This window comes from Ranitomeya imitator, chromosome 4, assembly GCF_032444005.1.
Source record: "Ranitomeya imitator isolate aRanImi1 chromosome 4, aRanImi1.pri, whole genome shotgun sequence".
Taxonomy (NCBI): Eukaryota; Metazoa; Chordata; class Amphibia; order Anura; family Dendrobatidae; genus Ranitomeya; species Ranitomeya imitator.
Genome location: NC_091285.1, coordinates 578,849,093 through 578,859,718, shown reverse-complemented (window position 1 = coordinate 578,859,718; position 10,626 = coordinate 578,849,093).

Sequence of the window (10,626 nt, the reverse complement as noted above, 5' to 3'; positions counted from 1 at the left end):
GTGTATTTTGTGTACCCTGATTCCCCACCTATGCTGCCGAAATACCTTACCAAAGTCGCCATTTTCGCCTGTCAATCAGGCTGGTCTGGTCATATGGGCGTGGTGACATCGCTGTTTCTTCCCACAGATCTTGCATATCTTTCCGTTGGTGGCGTAGTAGTTTGCGCATGCCCAACTGCTGAATCCACTGCGCAGGTGAAGAAAAAACACGCGATCGGCAGTATTTCCCTGGTGATCGGTGGGGGCGGCCATCTTAATGAGGCCGCACGTGCGCAGATGGAGTGCTCTGCTGCCCGGGGCTTCAGGAAAATGGCCGCGGGATGCCGCGCGTGCGCAGATGGAGATTGCGGCGGCCATTTTCCTGAAGCCGAGTTCGCATCAGTGGATTCAGCAGTTGGGCATGCGCAAACCACTACACCACCAACGGAAAGATATGCAAGATCTGGGGGAAGAAACAGCGATGTCACCACGCCCATATGACCAGACCAGCCTGATTGACAGGCGAAAACGGCGACTTTGGTAAGGTATTTCGGCACCATAGGTGGGGAATCAGGGTACACAAAATACACTATTGTAACGCACAGCTCAGGCCCTATTTAACGGTATTTTTATCTCAATCTGAAAAAACGGGGTGACAGGTTCCCTTTAAAGCGGTTCTCTGTGATGTGTATTTTTTTATTAATTTAATATGCAGTGTTAGAGAGGATGCCCAGGATTATTATATTTTTTACTATGGCACTAAACTCCAATAGGCAGGTAGTTGCTAACAGTGGCAACTACTTACCTGTTCTACCCGATGGCTGCTCAGAGTGATCACTGACCTCTAATGCCGGTGATTCAGCTGCTCCAAATCAGCAGGGCAGCTCTTTTCCTTCCAGGCTGCTCTGTCAATGGAGCATGACTGCTGACATCATGCTGATTTACAGCTGGCTTTGTGCAGTGAGGCAGTGGGGAGCTGGCTGTCAATCAGTATGACGTCTGTAGAAAAGCCGCGGAGACACCATCACGTGTTTCTCAACGCCAGCAATAAATAGCCAGGCCTTTCACCGGGAAGGAACAACCACGGGAAGGGCAGCATCCAAAAAGGAAAAACACCTATGCCAAAACATGGTATCCACAGATGTTTTGGCATAGGTGGTTTTCCTTTCGGATGCTGCCCTTCCCGTGGTTGTTCCTTCCCGGTGAAAGGCCTGGCTATTTATTGCTTGTGTTGAGAAACACGTGATGGTGTCTCCGCGGCTTTTCTACATGCATTGGCACATTTCCCATAAGGGATGGGGGCAGTGTTCTGGATCACTGCGTTGAGAAACACGTGATGGTGTCTCCGCGGTGTTGGATGTTTTGATCTCCCCGAGGTCATTCATCCTTATGTTTATAATCAGTATGATGTCGGCAGTCACACCCTGTCAGCATAGCAGAGCGGATGAGAAGCCACTGCTCTGTCAACGTCACGTCAGTGGAAACCGCCAAATCGTCGGCATAAGCGGTCTGTGACTTCTCTGTGTCGGCACAGATTGGAGGCGGACACAACAGGCAGGTGTATCTGTAAATTACTCCCATGTCAATATACTCATGGATTGGCTGATTGTGCTGACAATAACATGACAGTCGGCTGCTGGAAAGGATCAGGGGCTGCAAAAAAAAAAAAACACATTTTATTTTTACAACAATTTTACACAAGGATTTTATGATTTTGTAACTCTTGGAAAACCCAGGAGTTAACAGCCAATGCATATGTCAGTGAGTCTATGTAGCTATGCACAAAGGCCATATGGGTCACTAGTATATAGGCTCCTCCAGTACAGGGCGTATACCCTCTGTAATAAATCAGTGGCAGATGAAGGTACAGGAGGGGACCATGCACTGGAGGTGCACGTTGGGGGGATTTCCTGACATATACCTCTGATGTATGCTAATGTGTACTGATATACTCTATACTGTCTCAGCAGAAGCCAAAAGTACTGCTGTCAAGTGAATGGGTCTGTGGGCCTATGGATAGGCTTCACCTATAGATTGGGCGCCTCCACAGTGCATAGAGCAAAGAGACATTGCAAGCGTAGATGTGGTAGAGCAAATTTTCTAATTAAAGGGGTTGTCCTCTTTCAGATAATGTTTGGCTCTGCATTGGCTGTGGTGCTCTCGTTATGGCAATAAGGACACAGCCAATCAGTGAGTTCAGCAGTTCCGAAGGGGGCATTCCGCCTACACGGGCAAAGCCACTGAGCTCTCTGATTGGATGCCAGGTTGTCAATGTGGTGTCAGTGCTGCAGCCAGTGCCAGACACTGGGAGTAGAGGTGGAACCGGGGACAGTGAGTACAGCAAGGATCCTTTTTTTTTTCTTTTTTTTTTAAGCAAGCTGCAGCTGGGGCTGACCATTATCTGAAAGGGAACAATCTCTTTAAGGCTATGTTCACATCTCTTTTCGGACATGACGTTTACCTGCTCTGTTTTCTTAGTAACAGACAAGCTGAATTAAAGTCCAAAAAGCATCCATTGCATAACTGATACAAAAGGGAGCAAGGGTTCTCCATTGATTATTATGGGGTCAATCTGGGTTCTGCTGTGTGTCCATTTTACCTTTTTTTTGTGCAGTGTGATCAATGGAGTAACTAGAGTCTGATGGGCTTTGGCAGGGCCGGCTCCAGGATTTCGTGGGCCCCGGGACAAAAGAGTCTTAGTAAGTCCCTGTAACACATACCACAATTCATGATGCACAGATACGGCAGAGAAATATAGGTATACTATCAAAGATTTCACTTCTTACATTACATGAGTGATCTCAATAGTAAAGAAACCGGACAGAACAGTCCTCCATACAGTATTATAGGCACCACATAGTGCTCCATACAGAATAATGGGCACCATATAGTGCTCCATACAGTATAATGGACCCTATATAATGCTCCATACAAAATAATGGACTCCATATTTTGTTCCATACATAATGAGCCGCATATAAACTTCCATATCCGAATAATTTACCACATATAATGCTCCATACAGTATAATGGACCCCATATAAGGCTCCATACTGAATAATGGGCATCATATAATGCTACTTACAGCATAATGGACCCTATATATTGCTCCATACATAATGAGCCGCATATAAAGTTCCATGCATAATGGGACTCATATAATACTCCATACAGTATATGATGGGCCCCATATAATGCTTCAGTATATGATGGGCCCCATATATTGCTCCATATATAATGGGCCCCATATGATACTCCAGTATATGATGGGGCCCATATGATGCTCCAGTATATGATTGCCCCATATGATGTTCCAGTATATGATGAGCCCCATATGATGCTTCAGTATATGATGGGCCCCATATGATGCTCCAGTATATGATGGCCCCATATGATGTTCCAGTATATGATGAGCCCCATATGATACTTCAGTATATGATGGGCCCCATATGATGCTCCAGTATATGATGGGCTCCATATGATGCTCCAGTATATGATGGGCCCCATATGATGCTCTATATAATGCTCCAGTATATGATGGGCCCCATATGCTGCTCCCGTATGTGGTCTGCCCCATTTGCTGCTCCAGTATGTGGTGGGCCCATATAATGCTTCAAAAAAATTAAAAAAATATATATGAAATACCTCTCCTTGCTGGCTGCTGCTCTGCTCTGGACTCCTCAACGTGGCCATCTTCTGGCTCTCTGCACTGACTGTTCAGGCAAAGGGTGCACAGACGTGTTGTCATCGCACCCTCTGACCTGAAACATCGGAGTAAAAAGATGCGGAAGACGCCACAGTGCAGGAACAGGGAGAGGTAGGGCCCACTCGCGGGTGCTGGTACTGTGCTCCCATAGCACGCCGGTGTCCCCGACAGCAAATGGGCACCCCCACCTGCTCAGGGTCCCGGCACTTGCCCAGGTGCGCCAGGCACTAACGCTGGCCCCGGGCCCCAGTGCAAGATTTGGACTGGGCCCCCCATCTTGATTATACATACCAAATATATGCTCTCCATCTTGCTTTTTATGTTCCTCATCCTTGTCCCTTCCTGTTATATCTACCCAACAACCTGGTACAGTCATGGCCAAAAGTATTGACACCCTTGCAATTCTGTCAGATAATACTCATTTTCTTCCTGAAAATGATTGCAAACACAAATTATTTGGTATTATCTTCATTTAATTTGTCTTAAATGAAAAAAACACAAAAAGAATTGTCCTAAAGCCAAATTGGATATAATTCCGCACCAAACATAAAAAAGGGGGTGGACAAAAGTATTGGCACTGTTCGAAAAATCATGTGATGCTTCTCTAATTTGTGTAATTAACAGCACCTGTAACTTACCTATGGCACCTAACAGGTGTTGGCAATAACTAAATCACACTTGCAGCCAGTTGACATGGATTAAAGTTGACTCAACCTCTGTCCTGTGGCCTTGTGTGTACCACATTGAGCATGGAGAAAAGAAAGAAGACCAAAGAACTGTCTGAGGACTTGAGAAACCAAATTGTGAGGAAGCATGAGCAATCTCAAGGCTACAAGTCCATCTCCAAAGACCTGAATGTTCCTGTGTCTACCGTGCGCAGTGTCATCAAGAAGTGTAAAGCCCATGGCACTGTGGCTAACCTCCCTAGATGTGGACGGAAAAGAAAAATTGACAAGAGATTTCAACGCAAGATTGTGCGGATGTTGGATAAAGAACCTTGACTAACATCCAAACAAGTTCAAGCTGCCCTGCAGTCCGAGGGTACAACAGTGTCAACCTGTACTATCCGTCGGCGTCTGAATGAAAAGAGACTGTATGGTAGGAGACCCAGGAAGACCCCGCTTCTTATCCCGAGACATAAAAAAGCCAGGCTGGTGTTTGCCAAAGCTTGCCTAAAAAAGCCTAAAACATTTTGGAAGAATGTTCTCTGGTCAGATGAGACAAAAGTAGAGCTTTTTGGGGCAAATGCATCAACATAGAGTTTACAGGAGAAAAAAAGAGGCATTCAAAGAAAAGAACACGGTCCCTACAGTCAAACATGGCGGAGGTTCCCTGATGTTTTGGGGTTGCTTTGCTGCCTCTGGCACTGGACTGCTTGACCGTGTGCATGGCATTATGAAATCTGAAGACTACCAACAAATTTTGCAGCAATGTAGGGCCCAGTGTGAGAAAGCTGGGTCTCCCTCAGAGGTCATGGGTCTTCCAGCAGGACAATTACCCAAAACACTTCAAAAAGCACTAGAAAATGGTTTGAGGGAAAGCACTGGAGACTTCTAAGGTGGCCAGCAATGAGTCCAGACCTGAATCCCATAGAACACCTGTGGAGAGATCTAAAAATGGCAGTTTGGAGAAGGCACCCTTAAAATATCAGGGAACTGGAGCAGTTTGCCAAAGAAGAATGGTCTAAAATTCCAGCAGAGCATTGTAAGAAACTCATTGATGGTTACCGGAAGCGGTTGGTCGCAGTTATTTTGCTAAAGGTTGTGCAACCAAGTATTAGGCTGAGGGTGCCAATACTTTTGTCTGGCCCATTTTTGGAGTTTTGTGTGAAATGATCAATGTTTTGCCTTTTGCTTCATTCTCTTTTGTGTTTTTTTCATTTAAGACAAATTAAATGAGATAATAATACCAAATAATTTGTGTTTGCAATCATTTTCAGGAAGAAAATGAGTATTATCTGACAGAATTGCAGGGGTGTCAATACTTTTGACCATGACTGTATATGTTCCTTATCATGGGCCTCATCCTGATATACAGTATATATCCCCCATCCTGATATATGTCCCATATCCTGGGCCCCATCCTGGTATAAATATCCCCTATCCTGGTATATGTCCCCTGTTCTGCCGCTATTCTTTAATGTATAGAAAAAAAACATTATACTCACCAGGGGTGAACATAGAAGTCTGGACTGCCACCCCATACTGGCAACATTTTTGGGCCCCTTTGAGACTCCACGCTCCACCCCAGCTCCGCTTCCACCCCTCGAACAGTCTATAGTCCCACCGCCCGCTCTTGGAAAAATTCTACTACTGCACCTCATCCTCATCAATCACACATTAACTGTTCCCATTGAACACCATATCACATACATAACCTGCAGCTTTTGTTTTGGCTAAAAGATTTTTTCAAGTTGCCACCAAAAGGTAGACTCTTTTGGCTGGGCTCTACTCTGCTCTAACCTGTTAAAAATTTCTTAAAATACCAAATACTCTTTTTAAAGGGAACCTGTCACCCCGTTTTTTGAGATTGAGATATAAATACTGTTAAATAGGGCCTGTGCTGTGCGTTACTATGGTGTATGTAGTGTACCCTGATTCCCCATGTATGCCGAGAAATACATTACCAAAGTCGGCGTTTTCGCCTGTCAATCAGGCTGGTCTGGTCAGGTGGGCGTGTTCACAGCGTTCTTTTCTTCCCCAGGTTTCCGTTGGTGGCGTAGTGGTGTGCGCATGTCCAAGGTCCGGATTCCCTGTGCCCACGTGAAGACACAGCGCGCGATCTGCGCTGTCATTCCTTTCATCGGTGCGGGCGGCCATCTTCCTGTGGCCGCGCGTGCGCAGATGTAGTGCTCTGCTGCACGGGGCTTCAGGAAAATGGCCGCGGGATGCCGCGCGTGCGCAGAAGAGATCGCGGCGGCCATTTTCCCAAAGCCGAGTTTGCATCTCGGCTTTGGGAAAATGGCCGCCGCGATCTCTTCTGCGCACGCGCGGCATCCCGCGGCCATTTTCCTGAAGCCCCGTGCAGCAGAGCACTACATCTGCGCACGCGCGGCCACAGGAAGATGGCCGCCCGCACCGATGAAAGGAATGACAGCGCAGATCGCGCGCTGTGTCTTCACGTGGGCACAGGGAATCCGGACCTTGGACATGCGCACACCACTACGCCACCAACGGAAACCTGGGGAAGAAAAGAACGCTGTGAACACGCCCACCTGACCAGACCAGCCTGATTGACGGGCGAAAACGCCGACTTTGGTAATGTATTTCTCGGCATACATGGGGAATCAGGGTACACTACATACACCATAGTAACGCACAGCACAGGCCCTATTTAACAGTATTTATATCTCAATCTCAAAAAACGGGGTGACAGGTTCCCTTTAAGGTATATTTTTCTTTATTTTTCTTTTAGGGAATGTGTCACATACATCAAATGACCAATAATACCCCATACAGGGAATAAATACCACCACACCATGACCAGACCACATATTACCATCACACAGTGACCGAATACTACAATATTGTGACACTAGTCACTTCTCACGGCCAAGCCTGAGTCAGTATAGTCAAGGAGTCCAAGGTCAGTAGCCAGGAGGGTACGTCATAAACAGAAGGAAGAGGCAAAAGTGTAGTCAGGTAACATTCCGAGGTCAAAATACCAGGAGAATAGCGGATCAGAGCAGAAGGGGTTAAGCGGACAGCTAGTCAGAACGAGGTCCAAGGTCAGGTAACAAAAGATCAAAATACAGAACTCAAGGCGCAGAGTAAACAAACCCCACTAAACTATGTACGTCTTACAGAGGTCTGGGAGAAACAGCTCAGTTAAGTAGCATGGCAATCATCTGAAATAATGAACACCTGGAAACAGACAGCACCTCCCAGTCTCACATAGAATAGTCAAGCTGTCAATCAACACACTGACGGCTCAGCGTGCCCCTGCATTAGATTGGATGGCTGAGCTGTCAATAACTGTATCCCAGACACACTGAGGAGTGGAAACGTCACAAATATCATTAATAAAAAATCACAATGCTAATATTGCCATAAGTGTCATTATACACAGAATCTCTGTATACAGTGTACAGTGCATAGTGTCAGTGTACAGGCAATACAATGACTCACCAGTGACATTATTCACAGACGCTCTTTATAGTATATAGGTAATATAGGGATCACCACTGATATTATACACAGGAGCGCTGTATATAGTTTATACTGTACAGGTAAAACAGTGAACACAGATGACATTATACACAGGAGCTCTGTATATATTGTCAGTGTACAGGTAATACAGTGATCACCAGTGACATTATACACAGAAGCTTTGTACATAGTGTTAGTGTACAGTAATATAGTGATAACCAGTGACATTATACACAGGAGCTGTGTATATAGTGTCAGTGTACAGGTAATATAGTGATATTCAGTGACATTATACACAGGAGCTCTACATATATTGTCAGTGTACAGTAATACAGTGATCACCGGTGACATTATACAAAGTAGCTCTGTATATAGTGTCAGTGTATAGTGTAAGTGTACAGGCAATACACTGACTCACTAGTGATGTCTCTAGTTGAAAATATTCATCATCACTTTACTTTTTCATTCAGCACAGACCGCCATCACTTTTTCCAGCCATCACTTGTCTTTACAGAAAATAACACATAGTTATTTAGAGCACATTCCCTAATTTTTCCCTAAATTCTACACAGTGTCATCCAGCACAATAATAGGACCTCCCGCTCCACTGAAAACAGTATCCTCAAAAATAAAATACATCACAGCAGTAATAATATCCCTTAATTAGCCCCTACAGTAACCCCTTCTGCCTTGTTTTGGAGCTGGCTGGGATTTTTCAGTCCTCTGCAGTCTGCTGGCCAGCGCCAGTGATAGTTCATGCTTCCAGGCTAGAGCAGCTGACCCATATACCCTGTGAATCCTTCTGCCTCTGACTTCCCGTATTTGTGTGAGACCCATTCCCTATCCTTGACTTAGTGTTCCTCTGATGATTTTCCTTACAGTGTATGACTCAGTCTGATCTCTGAACCCCGCCTCTTGCTTTCCGTCTCTGATACCTCGTTCCCCGACTGGCTTTGACTTCTGGCTCGTACCCCGACTTCGTCTTACGTGTCACGTTTTGGGTACTGCGCTCCCATTTGGCTCTGATTTCTGGCTTGTCTCTGACTTCGTGCATTGCTGTTACCTCTAGTACTTCTGCTCCTGACAGTTTCTGACTCTGCTTGTCTGACCACTCTTTCGTTACCTGTGACACCTGTGCGGCTGCTCAGTGTTGCTACGCTGTGAGTGTGCAACCTCTCTTCCCACATCAGCACCCCCTGGTGGAGGTTGCGCTAAACTGCACTGCAGTCGAATCACACCATATTCCTTCCAAAAGTATAATGCACTCCCCATAGTCCTCCATATAGTAAAATGCAACGCACATAGTGTTCCATACAGTATAATGCACCCTCATAGTCCTCCATACAGTATAAGGCACATCCCATAATCCTCATATAGTATAATGCCCAACCCATAGTCATACATGTAGTATAATGCACAGCCCTTAGTCATACATGTAGTATAATGCACAGCCCATATTATTTATTATTATTTATTTATATAGCACCATTGATTCCATGGTGCTGTACATGAGAATGAGTTACATAAAAGTTACAGATATCACTTACAGTAAACAAACTAACAATGACATACTGATACAGAGGGCGAGTGTTGTGAACTCTGCTCTTGGGTTCCCTCCAGTGGTTGTAGGTGGGAATGCAGTTGTCTCTGAGTCACAGACCTGGCCAGGTGTATCGGATGATTACAATTCTGACTGGGATATTTAAGTGGGCAGGATCCTTTAGCCCTTGCCAGTAGTCAATGTTCCTTGTGAAGTGTTGGATCACTTTCTGGCTTCTCCTGCTCGCTGCCTATTTCAGCAAAGATTAGGGTTTGGTTTTTGTTTCTGTGGCACACTGCCAGAGTGCTTGTTTCAGTTTTATTCCTGCTCTGATTGTAGGATTCACTGGAGTTGCAGATTTACGCTCCTACATCTTTTAGCAAAGATGTAGGAAGTTTTTGTATATTCTGCTGTGGATGTTTTGAAGGGTTTTTTATACTGACCGCACAGAACTCTGTCCTATCCTGTCCTATCTAGCTAGAGTGGCCTCCTGTGCTAATCCTGTTTTTCTGCCTGTGTATGTTTTTTCCTCTCCGACTCACCGCCAATATTTGTGGGGGGCTGTCTATCCTTTGGGGATTTTCTCTGAGGCAAGATAGTATTCCTATTTCCATCTTTAGGGGTATTTAGTTCTCCGGCTGTGATGAGGTGTCTAGGTGTGTTGGGTACGCTCCACGGCTACTTCTAGTTGCGGTGTTAAGTTCAGGATTGCAGTCCGTACAGTGGCCACTTTCTCCAGTGTATGTTCTCATGAAGCTCCTAGGTCACCGGATCATAACAGTACTACTGGCCAACAATGAGTTAAATGCATCTCAGAAGAAGGGAAGGAAGCTCTTGAGCCATTTTTTTTTTCTCCAGTCTGTTTTGTCTTCTCCTCCCTCTTTATCTCTGGGTGCCTGAGGAGCCTGGTGCAAGCATGAATGTTCAGGAATTAGTTTCTCGTGTAGACCAGCTGGCTGCTAGGGTGCAAGGTATTTCTGATTATATTGTTCAAACTCCTGCTTTAGAACCGAAGATTCCTATTCCTGATTTGTTTTCTGGTGACAGGTCTAAATTTTTGAGTTTTAAAAACAACTGTAAACTGTTTTTTGACCTGAGACCTCGATCCTCTGGTGATTCCATTCAGCAGGTAAAAATCGTAATCTATAAACCAATCAAAAAACTACTTGAATATAAATAATCAAAAAAATATATATAAAAGTTCAAAAATATTTTATTGACACCAATAGAACAATACACAAATAATAATTAAA